Below are 17,692 nucleotides of genomic sequence, written 5' to 3'. Positions count from 1 at the left end.
GGAATGGAAAAATAACTTGGTGTCAGTTTGTAATAGGATCCTTTCCACTGACTTCAATGAGAATTAGATGAGTGTCTTGGAAAAACTATGACAGAGATGTGCAGAATATATGTTGTCATTACCTATAGAGTTGCTTAGAAAATATCCATTTCAATTACATTTCAATTAAAAATAGGGGGGAAAAAACTCCCAAATGTAAAAATGTGAATATTTTCATGAATATGTTTTACTTCCACCCAGTTGTGGTAATGATAAAAAGAGACAAAGTGGTGAACTAATAGAAGTTTTTGCAATGATGAAAAAAGTTCATTAAACTGTTCTCTTCTGCACCCCACTTTTATCTATCTATCTATCTATCTATAGCCTAATAATACTACACAGTAGCGTATTAGCACTGTCTGTGCTGGGACACGCTACTGCACATTAAGCATCTTGTGTAGATGTGCCCGGTAAGTTGTAAGACAGACCCTTCTTCAAATGGAAACTCATCTGGACACGAGCCGTATCCTCGTATTTTCTGCAAAGGAAGTGCTGAATTCAAATCCCAAATGCGTTATTGAGTCACCGGGTCTTTGTACAAGCCACTACTCCTTTCAGTCTATTTTATGATCCACAGGATAGGCATAATAATATCCACTAGATCACTGCTCTTGCCCTTTAAGAGGTTCTAGTGCCCAAACACAGTCTGGTCTAAATTCAGCATGCTGCTAGGGGATTTTGGGGAGTGTGCTGTCCTACAGCAACCTGGGAGTTGTAGGCTAGAGCAAAGCAAGTTGGGATGGTGTGGCATGTTATATATAAGGTATATCCTTGTTTCAGCTTGTTGAGCAGATCTTCAGGGGCTGGGGATAGCAAGAATCTGATGAAGTAATTAATTCATTGAGTGCTTAAGTGAAAGCTAGAAGTTTAGAGCATGTGGTAAAAATGTGGGGAAAGCTGTCTGGCTGGGGTGAGGGAAATAGTCTATGGCATGATGTATGTGCCTGCTCTTACGTAGCATCTTAGCAAGGAAGACACCCCGTGTTTCCCTGCACCAAGGGGAGACCTAGGAAAAAGTATTGTGGCTTGGTATAGGTCCCTGTCAGGCCAGGCCTCTTGGTCTGCTGTCTGGTACCATGTAAACCAGTACAGCCCGTTACATCGTCTGGTTGTCGGCGACTAAACCAGCACCCCGACCTGGGTTAGCCTGGGCAAGGAGGGTGTGTGGACACCCAGCAGGACTAAAAACAAGACCCGTTGAAGGATGGATGAGCTCCCTGTGAGCCAACAGCCATCCATACCTGGAGAGGAGATGGGCGCCACCAGGTCACTTTGTCCAAAGAATCACCGATGATGCAAAGCAACTCAACTAGCCTCATACCACATCATATGAAGCCCAGGTGTGGAGGAGGGTTGTTACAGCATCTCAGGTGCCCCAATGGTCACAGCGGACTTGACTTGTGATAGGTGCAAAGCCCTGTTTCCTTTTTCTTTGTAAGCTTCCTTATCTTAAGAGAGGTCATGGAGCTTCAAGAGAGCCGAGGGACCGAGATGGGGAAGTGGAAGCATGGTCCCACTAAAGCAAGAGACCCATGATCACAACACAATGCTCCACAGTGTAACAAGTCCATTTTTGTGCAAGGCGATGAACAGGAAAAGTGCCATGGACCTGGTAATGGCTGTTGAGTTTGGATGGTGTAAAAAGTGGTATTAAATATGGGAGGGAAACAAAGCCCAGTCACCAAAGCAATGTTGGCAAAGAACATGGGCTAGTGGCAGATGGAAGGGGGTGCTGGGTCCAGAGCTGGGTAGGGGTCCCGGGAGGAAAAAGGTGTCCACAGCATGCTCTTGGATTTTCAGCCCAGCCATGTGCTGCCCTTGCAAGCTGGGCTCTTGAACAAGGTTTGGTGCATCTGAATGCTCTTCGTGGATTAAATTTCAGCTCGGGGTTGTGGATTTGAGCGGTCTCCAAATGTATGTTGCATTGTAGAAACAGAGTTGGTCAGTGCCGTCCTCGTGCTTATATTGTCTACAACAAGGGTTGGGACTTTCTGACTCCAAACACTGTTTCCCGGGTGCTAGACCATGCTGCCTCTCGTAGGTTAAATACCAGTTAACAGTTAAATATGTCATTAGGGATGATTCACTGGTGCATGCCAAGACCGTGCATTTAGCAGTGCTCAGTTTGTAGCACAAGCACTTTGTCATTGAAGAGAGCACCAGAAAGCTGCATAAGGATAAAACCTGTTGTTTGCAAAACAGCCTTGTGCGTTGACATGACTAAAATATAGATAGGGTTTCCAAGCATGCCACAGACGTAGGTGAAGTTTGGATCCAGACTTTGAACTTTACAGCTGGGGTCCATCTTCTTATAAATCCTTAATGCATAAAAGAAAAAAAAAAAGGTAGGTAAAAGGTAGAGACAGAACAGGATTTGCTGAAGCTCGATGACAGGTTCGCCGTTTCAAGTCTGCTAAGTGTGGGAGAAATCTTGCTCTCTTGCTGTCACCGGCACTCAGGAGATCCTGCAGTATAATGACTTCCCTTCCCTCACCTGGCTCTCAGAGTGAATACATATTTAACCTGTCTGATTGAGTGGCCCATCTACCTTATGCTGACATTTTATTCCTGGGGCAAAAGCTGTATTATCACTGGAATGGTACATGACAGCTCATCCTGCCCATGAAAGGAGGTGCTGGTGTTTGTGGGTCTTGCAACAAGTGCCCGTGACTTGAGCTCTGGGTTAAGTACTGCTGATGTGGGTTGCAGATTGCAGCGTCACTTGATATTTGACTCTAATGACTTCTTCTCCTAAAGTCTTACGGGTGCTTTTAGGATTCCTGGTTGGCGGTAAGCTTGGGCATTAAGATGTGACGTCCTTCAAGGCTTCTAATATTATCTGTGTTTCCCTCTTCCCTTCCAAATACTCATAGCAAAGAAAAAGATAGTGCCTTTCTCTAAAGACCCAAGATTTCTCACTCAGTCCTGCCCAAGAAGCAGATCAATTTTTTTTTTTATCTCTGGTTATCCTAAGCATAAGTCCCCCCACGTGGCTACGGAGCCGGGCAATGCAATATCTGCCAGGTCAGGGCGTGATGCGGCTTGCACGGAATAAGCTGAGTGAATGGCTCAGAACCAGTTCTCAAACCCCGAGAAGTTTCCAGTCTTCATTATACTTCCCAAATATTGGTCCCCATTGGAAAATTGAATAGATGAGTGTCTGTGTAAGCGCAGGTTTTTAGATCGCCTTTTAACATCCTCTTTATGGTGTGAAGGATGCAAGCAAAGGAGCGTGGTGGGGACAGCAAGATAAGCAAGTCTTATTAAAAAGGATGTGCAAGGGAATGCCAATGCACTCCCTGGCCGTTCTGGATACCTGCCACTGCTTTGGACTATGATCCAGCCTGGCCCAGGCAGCTGCCTCCGTTTGAGGGTATGCCAGCGACGAGGCAGCCACCTTGAGCGTGTGGGAGGTGATGATGCTGTTTGAACCCCCTCCGGTGCACGGAGCTAGTTAGAAGGCCATCAAGGGTCAGACCTGTCGTCTTAGCTCTATCTAGGACAGGAACCTTGGGAAATGAGACATCTCCGAATATTCATTGAGCTTCATGATTTAATCATGGGAGCTGGCCGTGAAGCTTTGATTTTTTTTTTTATTTTTATTTTTTTTTTAAGCTGGGCTGTGTTCAGATCGGTTGAATTTTGTCCTTGAGAAAAACCTTCTTCCGTTCCACCGTATTTTCTTGAATGCATCTTTGCTTTAGAGATGCAAACCTTGGCTTTCCTGTCTTGCTCTGTGAGGTCATCCAGGCTGCGAGACCCGCACCAGCATGAGATTGTGGCCTCAGTGGACTGGTTCCCATCTGTGTGCTTTACAGACCTACCCCTTAGTTTGGTTCGGTTCATTGGTGGGGGTGGATTATAAAATTAGAGTCAGCATCTCCAGGACTGGATAAGAAATCCTTCACAATTCAGGGCTGTGGATCAGGCTCATTTTAGGATGGGGGCAAAGGCACCGAGGCTTTGGGGTAATCTTTGATCTTTTTAACATCAAACCATCACTCCTTTTGAGTAGAGCTGTACTGCCAATTCACCTCAAGTCATCTCATCAGCACTTCAGTTCCAACAAAGTTGTATGTGTTGATTAATAGTGATATCCTCACCCCTTTTCCTTTTTTATTTTTATTTTTATTACTACAAGAACACCATTTTTCTTTGTTCCCAAAAGAGACAGAAAGCTTTACTTCTGGTCAAAATGGCAGCAGTAAGCTAAATTTAGGCAACTGCTTTTTAGAAGCAAACAAGGAGAGTTTAATGAAGTTAGATCCTCAGTCTCCAGTCAATAGAGTTTACAGTAAAGTTTATTATGGGCACTGAGCTGAGCAAGAGTTTCAGTCCTGTGGCTTTGCACCCGGGAACCAGCCACCCCGCTCGTCTCTGTTGAAATGGAAATGGTCCCAAGTGCTACCAAAAGGGAGTTTTAAAGGCATGGTTACAGAAACCATGAAATACCATGTGACTTCTCTCCCCACTGTATGGGCAGCGCAAGAGGGATAGGGATTCATGTAAAACACGCAAGCACATCATGAATAGACACAGCAATCTCCCCTGCGAGACCCTTGAAGGATATTTGAGAGGTGTAAGCTGTATATGTTAAAGAGAAAGCCACAAAACAGAAGGGGTAGGGGACTTCTGCATGGCCACAGCCGCTAGAGTAGGCTTGGTGTGCGCTGAAGACTTTCTAGCACCCTTGAATATACCATTAAAGCTCAATACCAAAGGCCCTGCAGTTCCTCAACCATCTGATCCAACCCTCTGAAATATATGAATGTTTTGCCATGGACATCAATGGGAGAGGGGCTAACTCCATGAAGAGGAGGGTCAGAAGTTATTGCCATCTCTTTCTAGCTGGGGTTTAGTCCTCTTGTCTTAGTCCACCGGCCCAAATGGTAGTAGGTGATGTGCTGTGTACAGGTTTAGCGGAAGGTTTTGGTTTCCTCCAGGACAGGCACTAAGGCACATGGTTGACAGCCCAAGAGCTCAGCCAGTTCAAGGCCAGGGTGCGGCTTGTCGGATTACAAGAAAATCCGCAAATTCGGCTAACTACCTTGTTGCAAGGACATGACGAAGGAAAGAAGAGTTCCCTCCCAGTCTCTAGTTTCAAAAGACAAGATGTGTTGCTCTCCTTCAGTGACCCAGACCAGACGAACACCCTGCAAGGCTGGCCCTTGCCTCTAGTCTGCCACCACGTTATCTTTCTAGACCCAGCTCAGCACACTGGTGTTTGCAGCATAAATGGGATACAAGGACCAGGCTTATCTGGTGGAGTTTGACCAGCCCTGAAAACTGGCTGCCCATGCCTATAGCACCCTAAATCTCTCAGGTAGGCCAGAGGGAGGGCCGGACTGGGATACACTGGTAGGAATGGTTGGCGGAGGCATGGATGCACAGACGTGGCTGTGCTGAGAAGATAGCTGCTGGGTGACATGTTTCTGTCTATCAGGCGGCTGGACATGATAATACTTGCAGCAGACAATGTTGAAGCCATTCTATAATCCTGACTAGGTGAGGATGTGTTGGCGTCTCAGCTCCTTTTTAAAAAACCAAGCAACCAGGGCTGTTTCCCTTTACAACTCCCCTTCAAATTGAACAAACCCATCCTTTTGTATCTCTCTGCGTTCCTCTGCATCTCAATGACATCTTAACATGCCTGGGAGTGTCTGGGACACACACCTCATTAGCAAAATCACAACTAACACCTGCATGGGAATTTGGCCTCTGTTCCTTTTTTTTTGGTAATTAGCCTATTGCTCAGGAAAGAAACTGCTGCTGTTCCAGTTGGTGAAATAATTCTTGACAGTCAGCTGCCTCATGCCGTGTATCATGCCTTCCCTGGATCTGTCTTTTTTTTGCATGAGGACAGGATGTTGCTTTCTTAAGATGCTGATCTGTATTCATGTTGCTACTGTGCCTCAGATGGGCTGGCTGCATCCCAACAAGGCCAGAAAAGTGTGACTCTTGCTCTGAAGAATGTACAGTTTAGACAGAGGGGATGAAACTTGCAGGGGAAACAACCCAGGTGATAGGCGCATGTGTGAATCTCTAGGAATTGGGGTATTTTTAAGACTGAACTTGAGTAGACTCCATCCTTTCCCTTCTTGCCTGCCCACCATTCAGCCCCTCTGCCTGCAATACACGTGTCCTGTTTCAGCTCCATTGGGCTCACCCATTCTCCCAGGTGGGTCTCAACCTCTCCTCGCCGTGCAAAAGAAAGGTCCAATCATGAGTAAGCAGAGCAATGGCTTAGGGCCCTGCCACATGTTACACATATTTCACAATGAACTGGTTAAACACACAATAAAGTTAGACTGGCAATGCATACAAAGTAATTATCACGCAATGAACTATTTAATCGTGCCATAAATTGAGGCCAGCCACATATGCAAAATAATTATCATGCAATGGACCAGTTAATCGTGCCATAAATTCAGAGTAGCCACATGTGCAAACTAATTATCACGCCATAAAAATGGTCATCCAGCTATAAAAAGAGCTAACCAGCTACCAAGATAGTACTTGAAGATGCGCAATAGGTTTATAGCTGGTTTCTGCCCAGCTTTCATCTGAATGTCCGGCAGGGCCCTTAGTCGCAGAGAGCTTCATCTTCCAGGCATTGAGTGGTTTGGCCATGATCCCATTCAAGTCAATGGGACCAGCTTGGGTTTTTTTCAAGTGCCTGATTCAGTCCTTTGTGGGATGAGGGTTTGGGTGCTCAGCATCTTAAAGATGAAGCTGCAAGGGCTGCGGAAATGGGTCACCGCAAAGATCTACCTGAGGCAGGCTCGTTGCTTTGTGGACTGGCTGAGATTGATAGTTGTTGTGCTCAATAGCCTGAATGGATGAAAACCCCTGGATACTTCTGCTCTTTATTTCTTGCCCAAAGCCCAGGCAAACTTCTTTTGGGTGCAGAGAATTGTATCCAACCCCCCTGTCTGGGGAAAGAAGTGGAGTCCACAGGTCCTAGGAGAAGCATAGGGGGAAAGAAGAGAGCTGGGAGACTTTGCTCAAGGTACAGAGGACATCACGTGTGCGAACGGTCAGCAGTCCTGACACCACAGAGCAGTTTGAGGGGCTGAACTTGTTTCCCTGCCTCTGTTCATACACCCGCATGCCTTTCTGTGCAGCACCGCAATGGCGCCCTGTGCCGACACCACTAGTTTCAGCTGAGATAGCAAGTCACTGGAAGCAGGTATGCCAAAAAACACATTTGCTTCTTTCTAGTTTTTTAGGGGGAGAAGGGAATCCATAGCAAATAAGCAAAATCAGAGTGGGCCTGAGCTATGAGACAAGGGCAGTGTTTGAAAGAGATTTGCTCAAGGGCTTTGAAGAGATTTGCTATCCCCCAGCAGCACTGAGCATCATTTAGTATGACCACGGTGGACTGGCAGAGCAGGGGTACTCCAAGTCCTATTTGCAAGTCAGAGAGCATGCTGGGTAATTCCTCATGCATGCACAGGTTGACAGGCTTACTTCCAAAGGGACTCTTCCTTATTGCATGTCAAAAAATACGTATGCAGACAGGGCACGTCAGTCACTTCTCAGGATGAACTTCTGGTGTCTCTGCATCGACGTGATGCCAGATCCATTGGTATCCAAGAGGTCGGCCCCGTTGGTGAAGGCTCAAGATGACTCTGCTGTGTTAGAGGAATGAAGACACGATGTACAATGGGCTTGGGAACTGTCATTTTTTTACCCCCTTTAGCGAGACTTCTACTATGCTGCAGTGCAGTGATATAAATGGGGTTTTTCCAGCATGTTGGCTGAGCTGGGGATACTGGGGTGGGGGCACCTGAACCAGAGCCCACACTGAAATGACTTTCCCAACCCCAGAATTTCATGGCATCACACAGCAGGTTGCTTTCCACCCCAAATGGATGTTTGGGTTATATTTTGAGGCTTAATTTTTGTACTTTTATAGTAACATTTCAGCAGCGCTAGTCTCAGAACACCATTTGGAGGCATTCGGTTTCAAAAACGTGAAAAATGGAATATTTATTATTTTTCAACATTCCCCACCCCCGCCCCCCAGGTGACATTATTTGTGCCAAGTTCCCTGATAGTTGTGTTGATCTGAAATGGCATTTTTTGGGTGGATACTCTGTTTCTCAGAGAAACGTCTATCCTTCTGTTGCCACCTCTGGGAAGAGAGACCAAGGGGAGATGTTTTTGCTAGATTTGGATGACTCTGTTCTCACGTCCTTTCAACTTCAGCTGTTTTATCCATTCTCACTCCAAGCCATCCCACCCCCTGCCTATATTTCTAATGGTTGCATACCCTGCAAGACTGAGACTGAAATTTTCAATCTCCTGCTGTTGGTTTTATTCCATGGTTGCAAGCTGTGTATTTTTTGTTCTTATACTGCTCTTGAGAACGGTGTCTACTGCTAGTTTATTCATCTCTCCTGAGTGCCAATTTCTGGCAGTGCTGTAAGGTAACTTGGCCTACATCCTATTTTCACCTGCTCACGCTTTCTAAAAAAAGTTCTCCTTTTGGACTGGAACTTTCCATGCTTGATCTCGATTCAAAGGTAAACTTATTTTGGGCGTGAAGGAAATCCAATAATATTACCTACCATTTATAAAGTGCTCTTCACCCATACATCTCACAGCAGTTAAGGATCCTTATTTGAGCTGTGGTGGGGAACAGTGCCCAATTCTTTTTTTTTTTTTTTTTTTATTTTAAATGAAGTGTTTAAAGGCAGGAGCACCAAATCCGTTTGCAAATTTGTGCTTATTTTACTGAATTCTTTGCATTGGAAAACAAGTAGCATTTTAAAGAACCAGAACATCAAAACTGTATTTTCCATTTTTTAAGTCCAAATGACTTTCTTTGTTTCTAGATTTCTTTCATTTTTTTAAAAAATTACAGTTTATGCTGGACTCCAAATCCAAATGTTTTTTTAATTTTTTTTTTCTCGTGTCTGTCAGATAAACCATTTTGTTTAACTGGGAAATACTCTGCCCACCCCCATTTTTTCAGCTTGCTAGCATATCGAAAGATGATGGGGGTCACCTGGTTGTAAACCTGATCACCGTTGAACCTAGATCAACAAGCTTTTGAAGAAGCAGGATGTTGGCTGCTGTGGTCCACCTGCTTTACCTGTGGCAGGTTTTGGGTGTGATGTCTTGTGTTGTGTCAGGGCTAGAATACAGATTTTTATAGGGTGGCTTGGATAGGGAAGATGGTCTCAGGCAGGGGATTGGATTAGATGGCCTCTGGAGGTCCCTTCCAACCTGACTTCTGTATGATTCAGTGATTTCACATAAGGGGAATCTAAAGTGCTAGGAATACAACCCAGGTCTATAGACTTGTACCCTGTTCATTAGACCCTGTTACTGCCCATCAGCCTTTTTTGTTTGTTTGGGGTTTTGGGGGGGGTTGAGTCAGCTTGGCACTTCTCAAGATTTTTTGCACAAAAAGAGCTTGCATATCCTGGAACTTTGAATTGCTCGTGTGGCTAAATGAGGATGTGTTCAGCAAATATGTTTAAAAAAGAAAAAAAAAAAAAGAAAAAAGAGATGAATGGTTGAGACACCGCTTGCATATGCTGCATTTTAAAATCACATGCCCTCAGCAGAAGGAACAATGGATTTCTGCTGAAAATCCCATAAGCGTCGAGTCCAGCGAGGGAGCTGACGTACGTAGAGGTCAGGCTTAAAATCTCTGGAGCTGCATGAAATGCATTTGTACAAATCCCTGCCATCGTAGTGAATTGGCTGCCATTACTTCTCTCTTTAAATCTAAAGGAATTTGAGGGTACCAGGCTGGGGCTGGACTTCACCCAGGGGTACCTTCCTGCCCTGTGTACCTGTGAATACATCTGTGGTCATTTCTACCATCTTTAGACTGCTAATATGTAGCTGACTGCAGTAGGATGATGGATTCACCCCATACCACAGGATAGGGGCCCTGGTGGCCTAGCCCTGTTCTCCTCTTGGAGCAGCCCCAAAATGAGCAATGCTGAGGGTGCCTAATGAAGTAGTGGCTAACCTTTGCTAGATCTGTTTCTGGCAGATGCAGAAGGTCAAACTGTATTATTTAGGCACTGGGCTGTGGTGGTTGTAGTCTCTGGGGAGGTCTCATGGACTGAGCAGGTCTCAGGGAGGCATGATCCTTTGCAAGTGGCCTGGTACTGCAGGGAACTGCAATGGTGCAGCATCTTCTAAGGTAGTGCAGAGTCTTTTTGCTCCTAGCAAAGGGTAGATGGGGCCCAAAGTCATGGCCTCTGTGCTCATGTCTGCATTGGGCTGAGGTGGTGAGTGGCTCTTACACCGGGAACGTGAAGCAGAGCAGGGAAGGCTGGGTCACAATCTTCCTGCAGCTGCACCGTGCCTTGGCTCCCTTCTACTCGACAGGGAGCTGGTTGTCTGTGCTTCCTGCTGCACACAGCCCAAGGAAAATGCATCTGTTGTGGAGCTGGAGAGACAGCTGAAGGCAAAGGCCCTGATCAGTGCCGCTGTACCTCGTCTGCAGCATCCCTGGCCTTCCTTGCTGCGATGTCGGGAGGGAGCTCCCGCGACGGTGACTAGATGCTGATTGGAAACGCTGAATCCCCAATGGCACGGGTTAATTGAATGGACATATTTCATTAAACAAAGCCTTCGCCATCTGTTCTGTCCCCATTATGCATGCGAAAAAGAACATATTTCTCAATTACCACAGCAGAGGAAGATATCAATGGGCTTAAATGCATGTAAATAGTCTTTCCATGAGGCTGCCCCACAGCTGTGAAGGTCTGGCGTGCGTCATGGCTATGGACTCCCATCACCTCCCACTTCTCCACATGGAATAACTGATTTGGCTTGGGAGAGAGCTGGAAAAGCAGGGGGTTTTCAGGGGAGAGCATCCCACGTGGGCACAGTGCCGCAAAACAGGGGAGCCAGGCTGTTGTTTGCTGGCACTCGGGGCTGGTACAAGTGTAATAAAACAAGACCTGGCTGACGAGTTGGGTTCAGAATGGAAAGCAATGATATCCCACGAGCAGAGAATGAAAAGCCCCATTTAATACAATGGCAAATCCCTCTTGTGGAAGGAGATTTTCCTCCATGCTGAAGTAGCAACTGGAGGACATACTAAATAAGGCATGACTTCTACATATTCCAGTTACCAGGGCTGAAATTCAGCCACCTTGTTTTGTCCTCTTCCTTATGTCCTTCAGGAGAACTTCTTTGCCTTTGGAGGAGGAAGTTTCTGAACAGAGTTCTGTAGTTGCTTCTTCACTGCTTTCTATTCGCTCTTTGTTTTGGCCGTGCAGCTCAGCTACATGCCAACTTGGTTCTTCTCGATGGACCAGACTGATCCAGGCTGGCTGGGGAGAGGTTTGTCCACCAGCATGTTGGTTTTGTTTTTTTTTAAACCAAATGAATTCAGTGGTTGTGAAAACTTCTGTCTTGACAGCTTTGCTATCTGAAGGCTTCTATCCACAGAAGCAGAAGCCATAGTTCAAAGTAATGCTAGGTTTCTCCCTGCTAATGTGTTTCAAATTTGGGACTGTGATGGGCGCATCTGCGCTGACAGCACCTGGCCAAAAACCAAGCTTCAAGTGCCTCCTTTGGGGCACCTATGTCCGGCTGACCCCCTTCCTGGAGCACACCCGCAAGCCTTGGGTAACCGCTGCCACCACCTGGGGCCTGGTCTTTGTTAGGGCTCTGTGCCGCCCGGGGTACACAGTCCCTGTAGACCTTGGGGGTGCTTTGCTCCTGGCAGGATAGATCTGGGTGCTTCTTACAGCCTGGAGCATTTTGTACAGGAGTGTAAAAAGCCAAGCCCACCAAGTATAGTGAGATAACAAGGCTGGTCCCTTCCCTCCTAAGCACACACCGCGAGGCATGCTATAGCAGATGGATTTATTGATCAAAGAGGCATAGGGTGAGGAAGGAATACAAAACAACAGAATATAGAAGGAAAACCCATCTTGAGCTAAAACAGTGTAGGCTCGTTGCTTTTTGATATGCAGCTAAAACACGAGATCTAAATTCCTAGCTAAATTTCAGGGAAGTTACTCACATCTGCATCCAGAGAATTGGGGAGGCCCATAGTCCCTTCCAACCCTCATTTTCTATGAGGCCATGATAGGTTTGTGTGACTGAAGCTGTGTCTGCAGTGCCTTAACATGGGCATGAAAAAAGCTGGTCCTCTACAGTCAATGGAGGCTAGTCCCAGTGAGGACCATTATTTCATTCAAGTCCATTAGACCTTTGGTGGTAGTGAGGTTCCAGGTTGCAGATCCTTTTGCAGGATCCAAACCAATGATCCCAGTTGTGGGTTATTTTTTTAAGTCTTCTTTAAAATGAATAATCGATGCTACAGATAAGATCACATGAAAAGTCAGACTTTGCACTTAAAGGACTAGGACTTGTAAATAGACATCCATGCTAATTTGCAGGACCTGTGGCCGACACAGGATTTGAAGTTGCCAGTTTCTCCCATTACGCAGGAGTGACAATCATTGAGGAAGCCGGGCACACGTGATGCTGTCCTGGGGAGGACAGGAGAGCGCAGACGACCTGCCTGTAACGCAGTACAAGATTTCCAAAATCACCAGGCAGGTTTGTCACCACCTTTAAGACCACGAGCTGATTCGTTCCCCTGCCACTTTTGTTCTCCGTGTTCCCATTAATCATTTTCATTCAAATGAAAGTCTCAGGCACACAAAGCACATTTCAGCAGCCTCCTTTATTATTTTTGTAATTTTTTTTTTTGTCTGGCAAGAGAGTGGAAAGGAAGTCTGTTAAATGATTAGTTCTGTGTTTCTCACATTTACCAGCGCCCTCAGGTAAAATTGCACTGCGCCGAAGTAAAACCCCTGGAAATGAATTTTCAACTCTGACGGACCTTAAACCCTAGAGGCATTTAAATTCTGGATTTAGCGATGGGATTATTACTTCAGCATCACAGTTAACCATGTCTTTGAGCAGAGCTGCCTGTAATAGCTCTTTTATGATGAGGACAGAGGAAATATCCCTTTTGTTGCCTCCTTTGAACACTAGCTGGGGAATCAAATGTCCCTTGCTATTTAAACTGCATGCTTTAAAGTTTTATTCTGCCCTCCTGTGTCCACCTGCTTCTGACTCTTGCTTTTGCCTCTCTTGACCAAGGCAACTCTAGGATTTCAGGGCATTTCTGTTTGGCTGGTTATTTGCTTTCCTTGCTGAAATAGCATTTGGAGGGTTTTTTTTAAAGATTATTTTTGTTCTTGCTGCTTATTCATGGCCCCACAAAGTCTCGAGTATGGGCGTGGTTTGGTATTACTGCTTTATTGTGCAGGGATATAGCTGTTCTGTGCAACTAGGCTGGGACTGTAGGTACCGAGGGGTGATGTATGGGCCTCACTCACCTGTGCAAAAGGCAGAAGAGGTAAGGAGTTTCAGGTGAAAGATTGGATCCAGTACCCTTCTTGGTTGCACAGGTGTTTCAGCCCATTAGATGAGGACTAAAAAGGACAGCTGCTGTGGGGGAAAAAGGGGAAGAGGCCAAGAGGAGAAAAGACTTGCATGGAGTCTAAAAAGGACGGAGATTTCTTTTATGAACTCTTTAGGAATAAACTAGGCCACAATCCAGTGCCCGTTCCATTAAGATACGCATCTCTTAGGATACTCCCTGTATTGTCCTCCCCAAATATCCCACAAGGGCCGAGGTGGAGGAAGCACGTTCCCTGTTAACTGCAGCAGAAGCAATGGCTCGTGTCTGTGACTGTGCCAGGGAAATGAGGTCCAGTGCTATAGAAGTCAAAGGACTCGGTGAGATTACCGCCAGCCAGAGTGCACAGGGCTGATTTATGGCAGGAGATAAATATGTAACCGGAGCAGGTTGTGCAGAGACTAACAATACAGTTCAGCGTCAGGCCAGACCGTCTGTTGCCTGATGCTCTAGGAAGGTTTGTGGAGGAAAGGGCTCCCTCTGTCCGGGCAGCAGGGAAACATCACAGCCTTCTCCCTCCTGCTGGCATCCCTGCGGACACGCTGAAGTGCCGACACGGACTGTGCATTAGCGCCGGCTCCGCTGCACCTGGTCATGCATTAATGAACAGGGGATGTTATCTCCATGAGGAGCTTGAAAGCTGGAGCGAAGAGTTTCTGGGTGGCAGGTGCAACGCACGCACGCTCACACCACGGCTCCCAGGAGTGGGTCTGGGCAGGACAGCACCACACGCATGCACATGCATATGCACACATATACATGTACACAGCCCTGACCCCATGGCTCTCAGGAGCAGGTCTGGAAAAGACAGCAACACACACACACACACACACACACACACACACACACACACACACACACACACACGACCCCCATGGCTCCGAGGAGTGGGTCCAGGCAGAACAGCACCACATGTGCGCATACACACACACAGCCCTGACCCCATGGCTCTCAGGAGCAGGTCTAGGCAGGATAGTGCCACACCACACACACACACACACACACACACACACACACACACACACACACCTGACCCTATTGCTCCCAGGAGTGGGTCCAGGCAGAACAGCACCATGTGCCCGCATGCACACATACACCTGACCCCATGGCTCCCAGGAGTGGGTCCAGGCAGAACAGTGCCACGTGCACGCGCGCACCCCTGACCCCATGACTCTCAGGAGCAGGTCCAGGCAGGATAGTGTCATGCATGCACGCACGCACACTTTCACACGTGCGTACACACACACACACACCTGGCCCCATGGCCCTCAGGAGTGGGTCCGGGCAGGACAGCACCACACACACATGCACCCTCGCCAGTAGCGACAGAGAAGCAGCAAATCTGGTTCTGTTCAGAGCCGCTCACTTTGGGCGAGAGCTAAAGCATATTACTTCCTTATTTATTTGCTTTATTGATCAGCCGAGTGCCTGGGACTGCAGCAGTGAGTAGCTTATGAGCAGAGGTGACATCCATCTAGGCTGTTTGCTCACTGCTTCCTAATCCAGAGGAAGGCGGGGATGGGCCACTGGCCAGTTATTTCTAGACCTGAGGAACCCGAGCTGTAGTCGTGAGAGTGCAAGACTTGTGCACCACAGAAGAGCTGTCCTTGGTTCTGCTCTTGACATCTTGTGCCCTGGGTGGAGTCCCGTGGGGCACATCTATATTGCCTCTTGGCTGAGCCTGGCACCGCCCACCACCAAGAAACACACGCTGTCCACTCGCTCCCATCCACCTGTGCTACAGCCTGGCCATTAGATATAATAGACAGTTCAGGGTTGTGAGTCCATGCCCCAGCCCTGCTATCAGGCTCTTATGGGGCATATACTCAAGACCCCCCCTAAGCTGTTCACTCTGCCCAACTTCTGGGTTTGCAGCAGAAGCAAGTAGGTAGGGCACTGTTGGCAGCGTGGTTCAGGTTTGGTAGGGATAGGGCCTAGACATGCCTTTCACGCCATTCTGCCAAAGCATATAAACACTTACTGAGCTTTAAACATATGCCCCTACAAGCCAAGTTAAGCCCATGTTCTTCTTCCTCACTGGGTTGCAGCCAGTTTTCAAAAGAGCCCGTGGATTTTGAAGAATCCCAAGTCATAGGTTTCCAATTGAAGACTTGATGCCCAGAACGCCAAGCGAAGCTGGTAGGGTTGTAAATGCACGATGACAGTACCACCCCGCTTCTACCTACAGTCTGTTTCCATTTCTCCTTATGTGATCTGTCCAGAGCATGACAGATCTAGTTGTAAATACTTTTTACTGGACCAAGTAAATAGTTTTGGGAGGCATGAGAGAAAGCTGGGGCACAAGACCTCCTTCTCCTAGAAATGGATAGACAAGCTTGAAAGTTTGCCTAGCATCTCTCCCACCCGTTTAGTTGGTCCAATAAAAGATATTACCATGTACATCTTGCCTCTGGCATATTCCCTGCACTGTTACAGCTACCGCAAGGCTACTAGAAAATGTCAAACATTTAAAGTTTATTTTTAATATGCATGGGAAAAAATCCCAACTTTCCCCGTAGTTTTGTGTTTGTATACATTCATAGGCAATAACACAGCATTACAGAACAGTCAAATAGACTTTGCAAGCTTTGCGAAAAATCGGGTGTGCTCAGCCATGGGTGTCTGTCTTAGGACATTTTGCAGCTGCCATTTGGGGCCCTGGGAAATCTGTTCATTACTCCAGGGAAGACTCGTCTTTTTGGAAGATCGCTAGGGATGAGGTGTTTGCTGAGCTGCCATTATGTATATTCATCCACAGCGTAGTCAGCAATCTCTTCTGAGACTGCTTAGCCCAGAATTTATGAAAATCCTGTATGGTGACACTTGGCAGGACAGATGGGAGGTACTCTGGGAATTGGGGAACGAGGAAGAGCAGGGTCTTCCTGTGTCTAGCATCCCCTTCGTACTACTGTGACGTAGCCCTGTCTCTTCTCAATCACAAGAAATGGTGTGGCACCTACACCCTGATACTCAATTCTGAAAACGTGCTCCAGAATTTAGGCTGTAAACTTTTGAAAGTTGTAACCTCTATAGATCCAAATGTGCCGCACAGTTACTATGGTATCATTCCCCTGCATTTTACTCCATGGTAACTTTACTTTGTAGTAAGGAGAGGACACATGACAAGCTTTCCCTAGCTAGCTGCCTGTGGAAGTGCCTGCCTAGGTGGTAGGAAGCTGGCTTGCACTGAGCAAAGCGCTGCCCTTGGGATGAGCTTGGGGGATGCATGACACATTCTAGGGAGCAACTGTTCCAGGTAATATAAAAGTACATTTTTCAAGAAGCAGCGCTGGATCGGAGTGATGTATTATGCAGGAGAGCTCTGCATCATGTGTCTGCTCCATTCTTACCGTGTGGTAAAATATATTTATTCCCCAGTAAATGCATCATCTGTCTGCACACAGTTTGTACAGTGCTTTGCACACCTGGGCTCTAGGACCCATCCCAGTTGCTGGGGTCTGAAGCAAGAAGAAGAATTCCTGAACCTGTGACTCGAACAGATATAAGACAGAGTTAATCACCATCCCTTGAGGCCTCGCTCTGCCATAGTCATCCTGGAGATGTAGCTCTGGACAGCAAACCCAATGACATGGCTGGAAGATTGATGTGCACAGTGGCTCTCAGCCCGTGGTAGCAAGGAGCAGTGCTGAACAGATACCAAGATCAACGGTCTTCAGCTCAGAGATGACCCTCCCAGCTAGGACAATAGCAGCCAGGTAACACTTTCTAGGCAAAAAGTTGGCATGTTTTGGTGTTTGCACAGATGTGCTCTTGGGCAGGGAAAGCTGATGATGCTGAAGGTCTGGTTATGGTGCATTGGGAGAGCTGGGCAACAAGGCAGAGTCATGTCATTCTCCAGGCAGAGAAATAGGTGCCCAAACCCACATTGGACTCTCTTTAGTTCTCCATGTTCCTCCGAGCACAGACAAGCAGTAGCTCTAACCATGCCACCCAGCCACGGCTCAGCAAAATAAAGGCTCTGGGCAGCAGTCCCCTCACATTGACTATGCTAGTTCATATCCTAAAGGGTTGCTTGATGAATATTAATATGGTAATTTATTGCTCCCTTCTGTTCTTCCCCTACTAAAAGTCTGGGGAGATGCTGCAGTCAGGGAAATGAATAGCTCCCAGGATTGTTTTCTTTTCCAGATAAGCGAGCACAGTTCTGTGCGTGTGTGTGTGTTCTTGCGCGTGTGCACGCAAATGATGCATTTTAATTATCCTCATAAATTA

This window comes from Alligator sinensis, unplaced genomic scaffold, assembly GCF_000455745.1.
Source record: "Alligator sinensis unplaced genomic scaffold, ASM45574v1 scaffold550_1, whole genome shotgun sequence".
NCBI classification, from domain to species: Eukaryota; Metazoa; Chordata; order Crocodylia; family Alligatoridae; genus Alligator; species Alligator sinensis.
Note: the sequence above shows the minus strand (reverse complement) of the source record.